The following is a 15,893-nucleotide window of genomic DNA, read 5'->3' as shown; positions in this document are numbered from 1 at the left end:
ATCTGTCATATTTATTTTGAGATGCTAAGAAATTATGAAACGTCTAACTAGAATTTGCTTATTTATTTTTAATAAGACAGACCAAGTGTGAGTGTTTGTAATACTATATTTCTGATCGTTCTAGTGCTAAACATCTGCTTTAAAGCAGTTGATGAATTTTTCTAGACTCAAGGATATTTTCTAAATTATTGTTATTTACCATTATATGTTTTGTTTCTAAATGAAACTCAGGAATGGTAAAATCTTTATTAATATTACTAATAGGTGCATGACATTTTTGGCTACACTGAGTTTACTGTACACCAGTTTATTTTGTTAAAATGTGACAATTCCCAGTATATTTTCATTTTTTTGTTTATATTTATGCCTACCTCATCATTGCACCTGGAGATGGAGAGAGAGCATTCTGTTTGTTACCTTCTCTATAGTCAAGTGCAGCTGACCTGAGTGAACTGTGCAAGAATTGTCTCATTCTTCAGTTTTGTAAAGACTGAGCTATGCAGAAAATATTTGGTCATAAATAGGAAATAATTGTTCGCATTTTCAGATTTTTTCCCTCCTTGTTATGGTAGCTGACCTTCTAAAGAACTAGCTTAGATAAGAATTGATAAAAAGTACCTCTTTGGAATTTCCAGGGAGAATAAAATATGGTTGTTTTTTAGCTTACTTTTTTAAAACAATATGACACCTCATGATACCTCTAGGCATAGGAATTTCTGCATGAGACTATTATTTCTTGGTTATGCTGACTTGCATGTCCTGGAATGATACAGGGAGCTCCCACTTTCTTTCTTGCACTCCTGCAACTGAAATAGTTGTCCTCAAACAGGCCATGCTATAAATGAGTACAGCCTATTTTTTCAATTCTACCTGTGAAGTACACTTTGCATGAATTGTCACACTCAAATAAACCAAGTTAGAGTGCAAGTGGATTTGTTTGTTACATAAATAAAATATGATGGTCGTAGCAGGTCCACAGGATACTGTTGAGGACTGTGAAGGTACAATCTTATTCACTTCTGAAGAGAGACTGTGACGTGGGGATATATTCAGATTGATCCAGTCAAGTAAAACTTAGCTCATTGCTGCAGGAATAAATGAGATTTTGTCTCTGACTCTGGCCATGGATATTGAATATTTGTCATTGGATTCTTCTGTGACACTTTCTGTTAGATAACATAATCCTATCATATCAGCCTTGATAGGTAAGTAAATGAAATGGTTTGGTCTTCTCTCTTTTTAAAGACTGAAACATTCCAATCCAGTTTCCACAGCTTGACAGAAAGGGGATACATCTTTTCTTTGTCAATGTACTTTCTGTTTTATTAAATTCATCTTCCTTATAAAATCAGGTGCAGATTTTTCCATAAGCACCTCCAGAATCACACTGTTTATTCATCTTAGCCACATCACTTACCTGACAATCAAAATATTTTGAGAATTGTGATTGACAAGTTTTTAAAGAAGAGTCACGAAACCCCACAGTTGATTTCCTGGTAGCAAAGTTCCACAGTCACGTGAAGTAGCTGCCTCCTCTCACTGACAAAATTAGAATTTTCTCATGAGAAAGATAAGCTGAAGGAACTATTTTGTCATGCTCAAAGTGCATGTACCAGGACACACTCTCTCTCTATACACTTGTTACCCACACATATATCTAGGTAAAGCTATAGTTTGAAGATACAACATGATTTATCCTTCTCTCCTTATGAAAGAAAACTATTTCACAAAGTATATTAAGAATAGTTCACAAAAAGAAAGATTAGAGTATTTGATAACTGATGGCATATATCCACTCTAGTGGTGAAAGTTACTTTTGAGAAATTTTGAAAACAGAAAATAGAGCAGTAAGAAGAGAGAGAGGGAGAGAGAAAGAAAAAAAGAAAACTTTCCCCATCAGTGAGCTGGGAACAGTAGTTCTGGGGTTCCCAGTTGAGCATCTTCCCCTGAGTTTGTCCATTGCAGCATGTCACCCTCCATAACATTTTTTCACATAGCAACTGTATCATTTTCATCAGGACCTATTCAAACTCTATGTGATTTTATCTGCTTATGATGTGCTAGTACTGGTTGGAACATGTTTTGAACAGAAGCAAACACTACTTGTTGCTAGTTGTTAAGCTTTCTTCATACATATTACTTGATCCCTTAATGTAATCTAAAAGCTATTACAAACAGATAGGAAGATGGCAGAAACACTGGCCATTTTTTTATTTTTTTTTTTTAGTAGAAAACAGTATTTCTATAAAATATGCTGCATGCCAACACTTGGTGAAAAATGCAAATGCTGTTGATGTAATTTTGATTTTAAAATTAAACTGCAAAATATAAATTTGAAGAATGAGTCTTCTTTTCTTGGAAAGGTGCTGTGTTAAGCATCAAATAAGCAGGAAAGAAACCACAATTGTATGGCTGCAAAAGTGGGTGAGACAACTACTCTTAGTAATAGCAAAATCCGAATCTTCTTTTAGTTCAAGAAACAAAATATTAATTCCCACCCTCCATATCTCAAATGTGCATACATTCAGGATAGATGAAATTTGAGGTTACTCTGTTTTTTCAATGAAGATAGATACAACCAAAAAAGTAATTTTTCTCAGGTTTTTTTTGTCTGTTTTCTTGTTTTCCATATTTTTGTTAGAAAATGTCAGATCAACAAAATTGGACCTTATTTAAGGGCTACTATTGGGCAAAATAAATATATAAGTTCAGATACCAGCATTTAACCAGAAATTAGTGACTCACTGACTCTCAGCTAAATTCATCCATGTGTGTTCACTGTACAAATTATATAGAAGAGCTTTTCAGGGAAGGACTACCTTGTATTCTCATAATTTATATTTATGAAATGCTATCAGGCCTGGCTAAAAATATTATTTTCTTACCTATTCCAGAAGTGATATTTTCATACTTAATATGGAAGTCCTTTTCTTAGCAATATGAACTAGGAATTAGAAATCCCCAGAGATTAAATATAACCAGGTGTTAAATCTTTGGAAAAATTAATCGACTCGCTCAATTCATTCGCTGTGGGTGATTGCTTGTGTAAAGATTGCCAATAAAGCATGTAGAAACGATATTATGAATTCCAGGGCCAGGTGTGGTTTGTGTGTGTGTAAATCTTACTATGTAAAAATACAAGTTATTTGGACTGTGTCTAAAACCTGCTCTAAGAATGGGCTATTTTTATACTGGGAATCCTGTAATTATCAGTTGATGTCACAAGATAAACATGTCTCTTTATGCCTCCCCAGATTGCCTTTTTGACAATACCTTTTAAAAGTGTGGGGTGGTTTTGGTTTTTTTTCTGAAGTAGTATTTACCATTATATGTAGCCTAAACAATAAAACTGTTTAGTATCCTTTGATATCCTTTTTCTTTGGCACAAAAAAACCCCCCTTAAATTGTATTCAAACTGATTCTACATCAAAGAATTCATCATTTCCAGATAAATTCCACTGTAGCAAGTGTTCAACAGTTTCTCAATGGAAAAGATACTCTTGCTATGAGTTTCCCCATCAGAAATTTTCACAGTCTCTACAGTTTCAGTCAAGTGAGTGAAAACTTTTGTTTGAAATCAGCAGTTTTTCTCTTGGACACTCAATACACATGCACCCAGCCTTACTATCTTTGACTTTCTGCCCAGCCATTGACAGACCTATTTGTGGTGGTAGGCAGAGGAAAGCTATGGGGATGAATGCATTATTATAAGAGAGAAGAATCAAAATGATGAGGAAATAAGGTGACTGCAGTAGAGATGATTTAAGACAGAAAACATTACTCCATTGAGAAGAATATTTCAGTATCTCATGTTATAACTAACATTATTTTTATTTGGGGTTAAAAAAAAAAATAAAATTAAAATGTCCCTAATCTTAAAACCTAAAAGTTCTGACACAGTACATGTTCCTGCACATTGGCTAAGCTTCAGAATCTGTAACACTCATACACTTAGTTTATAAAACATATAAGGTACCTTAATGTAACTTACCCCATGAAGAATTTTAGACTAGATAGAATTGTTTAATATTTGACCCATTTAATCATACCTATGATAAAACCTATGCTACTTTTCAGTGTATGTTGTACCACCGTCATGATAATTATAAGGAAAAGTTGTGTTTATATGTAATCAGGAATATGAAAACATTTAAGCTCATTTCCTGGCAGAGTAAGAATATGTTTTGTTCTCCTGTAATACTACCCAATACAAAATAATGTATAGAATTTAAATTCTCTAGTAATGAAATGTAATATGGAGAAGATAAGTCTTACATTTACAGTCTTCACATCTATATTGAAGACATATGATAATTAAGCTGGAATTTTTTATTTTATTTTTTTTTTAGTTCTGTTCTCCCTTTCTGGTAACATAGCAACAGAAGATTTTAAAGCTTTTCACAAAAAATATATAATTAACATGTCCAGAAAATTGCTCAAAATGCTGTATTGCAGTCCATTTCAACATTCAGATTACTTATTTTTGTTTAAGTTATATGATTTATAAACAGACTAAAAGTTCCAGAAAGTGCAGTATCATTGTTGTAAATAAACTATATTAAAATGATATGTAAATTGACAATCTTATGGATTTTTTATGCACTTAAGGCTTAGTAAGTAATATCTACAACAGAAATATGCTCTAAGAAAAACGAAGGCTGGAACTTATTTAAAACCATTGCAATCTAAGATCTGGGTCCTAGTATGACATTCGGTTCATTACTCTGTATAATTAAGAAACAGGCAGTCTTATATGTTCTTAGAGAAGGAAAAGAAAAATTTATTCAAAACATATTAATTCAAAACCATTGTATTTGATCTATTCAATAGACTAGATTTTTTTCCCATCTGTCTTCTAACTTCTAGAGATAGAATAAGCACATATACTACATAGTATCCTGTTCATTTACTGCATTATATTAACTAAATGCATTTTTTTTGTGTGAAAATATCCTAAACTATTTCAAATATAGCAGTTTCTTTAAAAATTGTTATAATTTTAAGTCAAGATGTATTATTAAAGAAAAAAATATTATATTCAAAGGCTACTGTAGAATGTTGATGGGATAATAGGTGTGTAACAGAAACTGACTGAAGTAGAAAATTTTAACTAGTACTTAGACACATATATTTTCTATTTTTTGTTATGGATGAACTTTGATACATTATAGTGACCTACACATTTATTTACCTTTATTTGTTCACAGCTGAGATCTACAAACACTTATTTTTACACTTCTGTTCACAAAGTATTAATTGATACCTGTCTTTTGTCTTATGAAAAATATGGTCATTGTTCAGTTCTTTATACAGAACCTTTCTACATTTTGTGTACACTTCTGTCTTGCATTTATCTTATCCTGTTAAAAGTACTGGTACTTTAGCATTTTGTTCTATCCTGGAGGTTTTGAGCCTGTGCCGTATAGCATGGATTAGGGTCTTAAAATGATATAATTTACAAAACATGGAAGAAATGCTTGTAAAATAAAAATTTTTTCAACTGACGATTTTGGCCTTTCTGCTATTGAAACTGCAGAACACAGTGAAATATTACATTATATGAACTATGATGTATTTCAGAAATGTTCTAAAAGGTACCATGCATTAACAGACTTAACACAACCTAAGAAATCTGTGAGAAAAAGGTCAGTAAAGTTGTTTGAGTACCCTCTAGGTAATTTCTCCTGCAAACCTAAATGACTGGTAGATATCTCTTCTGAACTTAAAGTCTGAAGAATTTTATTTTGATCTTTTTTATTCTACAGATTGATGGAACAGAATCCAGTCCTGTAAGTATGCAGAAAATAGTATGATCTTATCTGAATTTTCAGATGATTTTGCTAAAATAAAACACAGACTGAAAAAGAAAATAATTTCTTATGTGTGGTTGAGAGATGTAAAAATACAGATATGGAGCTATTTATCCTAAGGATGGAGGAAATAGTTACATATGGTAAGTACATATAAGCTTGATTTATAAGAGAATGCTAAACAGTCTGAAAATTAAATTGTTTTAAAATGAAAAAAAACCCACAATCTCATCTTAGAAAAACTTACTTGTCAAAACTTGCTTATTAAAGAAAAAAAACCCTGCAAGTTTAGCAGTAACAATATGGTCGTTTTCAAGTTCTAACACACCCTCCTTGTCCTGTTTCTTGTCCATAAAAATAATAATGCATGCACTTGAAACACTTGTATAAAAACATACACTAACTTTTTCCAAATTCTATATTTTCTATGAATCTTTACAGTTAAAGTTTGAACTAATGTCAATACAAACAATTAGAAATTATATAGCAGTTAATTTATTCTATAATTAATTTAGTATGAATGCAAGAAGCAGAACTTCAGTATGTCATACTACTTTGAATGCACCAGTCTAGAGACTAGCATTTCATCTGTTGAAATTAAAGGTAGAATGTATATCAATTTATTTTCATTTATTACTTTTATTTTAGTAGTAAACTATGAACCACAATATCTTTCAATAATAAGGATACAGCAATAATACAGCAATAAACACAGCTGCAGCTCTGCTGACAAATGATCAATGTGGAACAGTATAACAGGGTCACAGAAGTTATTTGAAGGTGATAATGCAAACATCTAATAAATCATGTTATAAATAACAGAAAGACTTTCAGTCTAAAGTACATGCAGACAATTACACTGGAAGATTTGCTTTTGAGTTTAAGCAGCTGAAAATTTTAGGACTATACAAAAAAAGCAGGAATATAAAGCAACATTTGGAGTGCATTTCAGATGGCACACCTTAGAAAATTTCAGAGACTAAACATTGTCAGAACACTATTTTCAGTTTCCTCACTATCAGTATGGCTGATATTCCAGGTTCCAGTATAGGTTGGGAAATTACATATTAGAGAGCAGTGTAGGGGAAAGGGACCTGGGGGTCCTGGTGGACAACAGGATGACCATGAGCCAGCACTGTGCCTTTGTGGCCAGGAAGGCCAATAGCATCCTGGGGTGTATTAGAAGGGGGGTGGTTAGTAGATGGAGAGAGGTCCTCCTTCCCCTCTACTCTGCCCTGGTGAGACCACATCTGGAATATTGTGTCCAGTTCTGGGCCCCTCAGTTCAAAAAGGACAGAGAACTGCTGGAGAGGGTCCAGCGTAGGGCAACCAAGATGATTAAGGGAGTGGAGCATCTCCCTTATGAGGAAAGGCTGAGTGAGCTGGGTCTCTTTAGTTTGGAGAAGAGGAGACTGAGGGGCGACCTTATTAATGTTTATAAATATATAAAGGGTGAGTGCCACGAGGATGGAGCCAGGCTCTTCTCGGTGGCAAACAATGATAGGACAAGGGGTAATGGGATCAAGCTGGAACACAAGAGGTTCCACTTAAATTTGAGAAAAAACTTCTTCTCAGTAAGGGTGACAGAGCACTGGAACAGGCTGCCCAGGGAGGTTGTGGAGTCTCCTTCTCTGGAGACATTCAAAACCCGCCTGGACATGTTCCTGTGCGACCTCACCTAGACATTCCTGCTCCAGCAGAGGGATTGGACTAGATGATCTTTTGAGGTCCCTTCCAATCCCAAACATACTGTGATACTGTGATACTGTGATATTCATAGCAGGTCTGGACTATCAGCCCTCAAGAAAAAAACTACATTGTAAATAAAATTGTATATTGTTTCAATGACTAACTGCTTTTGAATATTCCTCCATGCTGAGATTTATAGTACATTAATATCCAGAGTATTCCTTCCAGAATAAGGAATACCTTTAGAAGGTATAGTTAGTCCTTTATGAAACTGTTGCTGCTTATCTCACAATCTCCAACTCGAATCCATTTTTTGACAGAGGAATCTTCTGACATTCTGAGTGAACCAGGGCAACATGTATGCACTGAGGTTTGAATCAAGACCTAGTCCCTTATTGCATGACAGTAAATTAAGATTTTCTTATCCAATGGAAATTACCATCTGTCAAACTTTAAGAAAAGCACTTGTGTGGAGAAACACCTTCAAATCACTTCAAATATGTTTTGTTCTTTTTTTCCTGGGAAAAGGGAAAAAGGACAAGGACTTGACAGAAATATATTTTTGCATGTGAAAATCATTCACTCCAACTGTGACACCACCCAAGAGCAACATGAACAGACCAGAACACTACTGACAAGGTAAGTGGCTTTCTGATTAACAGTTGCTAGTAACTGGTTAACTTGATGACTGAGGGAGAAATTATCAGAACAATGATATTTCAAATAGCAAATGAGGATAGAATGTTAACAGAACCAAGGCCAATAGGGAAGGGATAAACAGGACCATACTATTTCTTAGGAAAGAGGTATGAGGTTGTTAAATTGAGGTTTCTGGAAGATTTGAAAGGAGGAAAAAGATAATATAAACTGAAGCAAATAATGATGGGGGCTGCTCAGGGCCCCTCCCAAGCAGTCTTGCACATGATCACTGCTATTTGGAGCAGAACATAAAAGCTGTTCTTGATCCAACAATAAGGCTGTCTTACTTTTTGATTACAGTCAGAGGGACTTGGATTGATAAAACTAGTGAGGAAACACCCAAAGGGAACAGACTGGATATCCTGACATTCCAACTGTTTGTAGAACCAGCGTGGCTCTAGAGGACAATATTTAAGGCAATCACCTAATGTACATAGTGGCTTTATGGCAGTTAAGATAAAATAACTTCAATCATTTTAACTTAGAAGTGAAAGCAAAATTCAGAACTCCCAAATTAATCCAACTGTTTCACTACTTTGATGAACATTTGTCATCTACAGAGGCAAAGTAGCTCTCCAAAAATCTAGTTCATACTCATCTAAATACAGCCATCACCAAATCCCATGCCTGGCTTGAGTCTGCGTAATAACACACAGTAAAAATAGAACTGCAAATAGAACTGCTGTAAATGGTGTCAACATCTTTCATGGATGCCTCTGATAATGAAATAGTAGTTTGAATATGTGGTTCTCCATCTGAATTAAAGGAGTGATAATATGTCTGAACATTAGCATTAGCATTACTAAGTTCTTGTCTTACAGACAGGTCAATAAGTATAGAAAAAATATGATTCCACATCTCTCAGAACACAATCAGATCCTTAGTTAAATAAAGTAAAACTGTTCTGCATAAACACAGGGAAGGATACAAAACAAAATAAAAGGATAGCTGGAGGGATGTTGGTTTTAATCAGATAAGGAAGACTGGCTGTTAGACCAAGGGGAGATGAACATAGAAGAAAATTATGACAGCTGACAAATTAATCCAATTCAAAAGCTGCTCTCTTTAATCAATTTTTTTCCCCTTTCCTTGGTTTTTAATGCAGCAGAAAAACAAACAAGCAAACAAACACAAACAAAAACAAACAAAACCAAAACCAAACAAACAAAAAACCAAAACAAAACCAAAATCAAACACAAACACAAACTTGATTGAACCACATTAAATGAAGCTGGAGATGCTCAGGCTGTTTAGATCACGTTCAACTCTAGTCACAACATTTATAACAAAAGTAGCAAGTCTCCATTATCAAAACAGTTTTGTCTATTGAGAAAACTCTTATATCTTTTTTGGCAATTACATATATAACTATTTTCTTAGCAACTGAAGATTAAATATTCACATAGCCTATACTGAAATTAAGGTTTTCTCATTCCAGTGAATGTTATTTTCTGCCTTGACAGAACAAAATTTTCTACAAACCAGAATGGTTATAGCTTAAGATTTCTCCTTTTTGTGTCTCACCCATCTATTACACTATGATTCTGTTGTGGATTGGAAAACTGAAATTTACTTTTTGTCTTTTTCATTTTAAATTAACCTACCCTCTATCTCACCACTCAAGTAAAATGAAAAAAGTGCTGCCCGAGAAGCTGTGACTGCATGATTAATTTTTTAACTGCGACAACTGAGAATAAAGAGAATATCAAAACAGTTTAAATGAAGTGTCTCAAATAAATATTTACTTTAGAAGATGACAGAAAGAAGTGCATATGGAGTCTCAAAACTAGTGCTTGGAAAATTCACATTAAAAGGACTTAAGAAACCCATTTATAGAACAAATAATACAAATCCTGAAATCCTTCAAATAACTAACAGATAAATCTAGAGTGTCCTGCAGTTAGGTCATAATTACAGTAATTATTATTTTTTTTCCAAATTTGAGACCACTTGAACTCTCATTGCTGGGTGGTATTAGAGGCAGATTTTAAAATAAGAATATGAGAGAATACGAAAGAAAGAAATGGTATTTGAACAGTTTATTTCTACAGTGTCACACAGTTTATATTTTACAGTGCATTTATCTGTTTTATATTAGCATCACAGAGCTCTAGTCTTTGATCAAGACTCCATTGATTGGGCTGGACATTAGTTTACACAGAAAAAAAGTTATCTGCCAAAGGTTAAATAACATGGAGTTTACAAGAAAAAAATATTAATTTTATTAGACAAGTTTATGTATATGTTTCTTAAGACATTCACAAAAATCAAAGGATGAATGTTGGATCCAGATCTCATGATCTGGAGCCTTCATGTCATGAGATGATAAATCTGGCTTTTGAAATGCTACTATTGAATTTGTCATATTGCAGTCTTACAGCACAAAACACTGATACAGTGTAGCACTACATACAATGTACTGTACTGTATCAACTCCTGGGAAAAGTGCTTTTATATATATATATATATATATGTATATATATATATAAGCTTTATTAGATATCTGTTACCTTTAAGTAATATAAACCAACTTTTCCTTAGTGATGGGCCATGAAGTAAGTCTATTTTCTTATCTTGTGTTTTATTACCATTACCTTTTGTTTTTTACATATCACACCTCTTTATTATTTCCCATGCTGTCATTATCTTTATAATCTTCAACTTTTTACTCACTTCTGATGTCTTCATCATTCTGAATTTCTTCTTGTAATTCATACAAATCATCCTTATTTCTATCCATGGGATTTGAAAAATAACATTTCTTAAACTCCTTTGCTACAATCTCAAGTTTTTTCTAATCTCTTCCTTTTTAATCTGATGACAAAACTACGCAGCACAAGGCTCCTTCATTTTCCTTACAGGGGTTAAAGTGGGATCCTATGGCAGAAATCATGTTGATTACAAAGACAGAGTGATCTACTATATAGAGGACTTGTAGTCATAACATCTTTCCTCCTAGTGTGACAAGATTTATATTTCTTTCTCTAATAGTGTTCTTCACTGCTGATGACAGACATTCTTGGAATGCTTCTAGGACAAGCATTCCTCTTGTCCTTAGCAGCGCACATGTCCTATTCCAAATGACATTCAGGCAATCCTTCACTAGATTTGTAGATGTTCATCTAGTTGACACCTGACAACTATTGCACTAGGCAGCTGTTCCTTTGGCATTGTTTTATGTATCAAGAACACATAGGGTGATAATGTTATACCATCTGTTAACACTGCCAACATTACTCTAATGTGCATATTTTTATTTTCAAATTTTTTATTATGATGGATTTTATGCCTCCTTCTCCAACAATGTAACCTGGTGTTTCAACTGCATTATTGTTCAACTAAGCAGATAGTAATGATCTTTATATAATCCAGTCACATACTGCCAGAGTGCAATGAGCTTTTTGGTGAAGTCAGAAGGTAGATGTTGGCAACACAAAGTTCTCTCCCAAAGGCAAAAAGTATGTGAACACATAATTCGCATTCATCTCTACCATCACTTGCCTTCTTGCTCCGTATTATTTTCTGCTTAGTGTATTTCTTGATCTTTCAGTTTAATGATTTGCTGTGTAACTGGGCTTCATCTCTTGTTTGGATATGTACAAATTCCACAACATAAAATCACAGGGTAACAGAATAATTCCACCACTGCATGCAGATGAAATTTTCCTTCTGTCTTCTATAAGCATGCCTTTTTGGGGTCTACTGAATGATTTCTGAATCATTAACACATGAAAGCTCCTGTTTTGACTGTTTCCATCTTCACAGTTACATCCCCACCTTTTTATATTTCCTCTCATCCTCACCATTATTTTTTTAGTGATTTTTGGTTTTGTTTTTTGGTGATTTGTTTGTTTGTTTGCATACAGTAGCATCATTAGTATAAAATTTACACCATAACTTCTTACACCTTTTAGTAGTTGCATGTCTCACCTCCAAATGATCTATTTATATTTATATAATTATTAGTATTATAATATATATTATAATTATTATAATTATATTTATATTACAATTATAATTATAATTATTAGTAAATTATAATTATTAAAAATTATAATTAAATATTATAAATTAAATTAATTATTATAAATTATAATTATTAGTAAAATTCAAGAAGACTCATAAAACTATCAATATGACAATAGAATTCTCTGGGCTACAATGCATCACACAGTTTTGCAAGTCAGAGAGAGAAACAGTGGTAATCAATTGCTCTCACTGTGTCATTATCCCTTTTCAGGCTACTTTGGAGTATATCTTCTCCTTTATCAATAGGAGAGGTTCTCTACATGACTTCACAGTCATATGACTATACTGACCATAAAAAGACATTAACTGAAATTCAAGAGTGCCTCCAGACTTAAGTTAAAATGCTTGCAAAAAACACCTTCATCTTTTGTTTAGGAGAAACAGTGTTTTTATGATTTTTTATTGGCATGTTTATATTGGTTCAACCATTTTGTGCTTATGCTAAAAGTTTGCTGACTTCTGCAGAATGAATCTTTTTCACGTTTTCTAATCACACTACTCTCTCTTCAAATTCACTGCAGTGAAATGTTTCTGGGGATGGTTGTTACACTTCTTTAGAGGTAGATTTGAAATACATAAGTGTTCTTTTGTAACAAACTACGCTACTGGACCTTTTAGTGTTGTCTCAGCAGCTAGTACCCAAAATGAAAACATATTGGTTAGTACTGTCTAGACTCCTGAATCAGAGCCAGATGTGCTATAGAACACATCTATGTCATCCTAAGTCAGATTTATTAAGGTATATGTTATGAACAGAACTGGAACAAGGCAAATATATTAAAAATGCCATGTCAGTGAAAGTTAATACTCCTAACAGGTCACACATATTAGTATTATGACCTACCACAGTATCTCTGATGTATGTTTCAGTATGGGCAGCAGGAGGACCTGCCTAGATTCTGAGAAAAGCAAAAGCCAGGAGTACATTCTGTCCATACAGCACGAAGTTTACCAGCTCTTTAGTCTGTCATAGATATAGTTCCAGAATACTACACGGTTTCCATGGCAGAAGAGATGAGACTTCAGATTCGTGAAATGCAAGTTCATCTCTTTTATGACAGGGACTTTAGGAACAATGACTGGATCCTTGTGAGAGAAGAAAACAGCAAACTCCTCTAGTTCCCCACTTTGAAAGAATCCAAAGATGAGTGGAGCAGTGTGGCATAAAAACCCAAGGAAGTTGTTTTGAGACCGCATTGGTGCCTTATGGTTTAGGTTCTGTTGTTTTTTTCTTGTAAAAAATCAGGAACTCCTCAAGCACTTTAAGTATCAAGACAGATTCACTGGCCTCTCCTGAATTTAAATGAAGAAATTATTCAACTGATTTGGAGTGACACTGACTAATATATTGTCACCCAGCAGTAAAGATGTTTGTAATGGGTTAAAGGTATCACTGATTTTCCTTGATCCACTTCTTTCTGTCCAAGGTTGGAGCAACAGGATTGCACAAATGTAGCCACAATCAAAAACCAGACTTCATCACTGAACTGAAAAAAATCTTTGGTCACAATTGACCAAAGGCAGTGGCAGCCTTATGTCTGGGGCAGTAGGTCTGACCCATATTCCTCTTTCTTTTCTTCACTTAAACAACAACCCATACCACTCAACTCAGCATACAATAGAACCTCTGATCACCAACATCATCCCACACTGTGAAAAACTAGAGATGAGGTCTTCGGTTCTATGGAGAAAAAAAGGTTATTTTTCTATATAATAACAAAAGATGAGAGAGAAAAATAATAATGTCTTCTTTCTCATGAAGTCTCATCCTCTGTAGTCAAAGTTAGGCAGCCAAAGACAAGTACAGCCCAGAGGTTGTCAAGAGAAAAACAGCATGAACAAATAGGCTGCTATAATAAAAACGAATAAAGTAAAGTAATTATATGCTTTCCTACAGAGAAGAGAGCATTCCTTAGCAACCATGGACTGACAGCTAGAAACAGCATGGGTGGACTGCAAGATCCAGTGGAAAACTGTAAACCAGGTGGAAAACTCACTAGACTGCTTGGGCGTAGAGGGTACTGCTCAATGTTTTGAAGGTTAGCTGGTAGTCAGTCACTTGCAGCGTCCCCAAGGCAGACAGAATAAACCCATGCAATGGTACAGCCTGAATGTCATCTGCACAGAAAGGAGTTTTTCAGAAAATAATATGGGGGTCTTGATGGAGGATCAGCTGAACATGAGTTTGCGTGTGTCTATGCACCAAAGATCTGCTGCATACTGGGCTGTATTAGTAAGAACATAGGCAGTAGATTGAAGAAAGTGTTTATACTCATCTATGTAGCTCTTGTGAGACCACATCTGGAGTACTGTGTCCAGTTTGGGGCTAGCCAGTACAAGAAAGATATCAGAAAACTGGAACAAGTGCAACAGAAAGTGACTGAGACCACTGGGGAGCTGCAGCTTATCATTTGTAACAAGAAGCTGAGACAAATGGATTTGTTCAGTCTTAAGAGGAGGAAGTTATAGGGAGATCTTATTGTTGCCTACAACTGCCTAATGGTGGGAGGTATACAGCAAAAGGAAAAAAGCCAACAGACACATTTTCAATCAAGAGAAATTTCATTCAGGTTTTTTAGTTTGGTTGTTTTTGTTTTGTTTCGTTTGTTTTGGTTTTGGTTGGGATTTGTTTGTTTGTTTGTTTGTTTGTTTAATGAGGATAGGTAGCCAAATATTGGGAAAAAAAAAAGCTGCATAATAATTTAAAAGGAATAAAAAATCAGGCTTACATTTGACATAAAAGACTTCAAACAGCCAGATGCATATTCTGCACCACACAGGAGTTGTTAGACAATTATTAAAAGAGATCCTGTTTGTTGCAGATGAAAGACCCACCAATTCAGGACTGCAGCAGGTAGGCAGTGTGAGTAGTTATGATGAGTGGTTAAGAGAAGTTTCCATTATTTTTATCAGATGTTAAGGTTTGATTGCAGGGCGACAATAAACCATGGCAGATGCTCTGTTAACCCCTTGTCTCCCCCAGTAGCCCCTCAGTCCTCCTTCCCACCCCCAAGTACAGGTGATAGGAAGGCAAAGAAAGCAAAGAAGGACAAAAAGAGAGACAGTTGGAAAAAAATAAAAATGTTTTACTAATGCTACTAATAAAATAGAGAAAATAATACAAAATATGCAAAATCGATCTTGAAAGTCCCAGCAAATCAACACTGGCTGCTTTGGCAGCAGCAGAACAGACACCTGGAAGTTCTGGGCTGGACTCTGTAGCAAATCAGAACTGGATTCAGTCTGTCTTATCATAGATGAGGGCTGTAAAATATCTGTGGTTATAAACTAAGTGATTTGCAACATGACAGGTTTTGCAAATGATGTTAGGGTAGGTGGAGGTCAGCAGCTAAGCATATATGTGCTTTCAATAGTGTAAACAAACTTTGAGGACTATGTGTGAAGAAAACCAGTTGACTTCATACAAGTTCATTATCAAAGCTAATGTGTTATGAAGCCTTGTGAAAAGCAGAGGTCAGATCTTAAGTAACAAGGACTGACAATGATTGTGGTTACCAAGGACTGCCAGGTCTTGAGGTAACCTGTAACTGTAAAATGTTCTTTCCCAGCCTTTCATCATAGATTTGAACTCTTCATGTTAAACCTGTAACAGATTGTAACAACTGCAAACAGATGCAAGAAAGGTTTTGCATTGAGTTCCTTAAC

This window comes from Nesoenas mayeri (genome assembly GCF_963082525.1).
Source record: "Nesoenas mayeri genome assembly, chromosome: 1".
Classification (NCBI taxonomy): Eukaryota; Metazoa; Chordata; class Aves; order Columbiformes; family Columbidae; genus Nesoenas; species Nesoenas mayeri.
Note: the sequence above shows the minus strand (reverse complement) of the source record.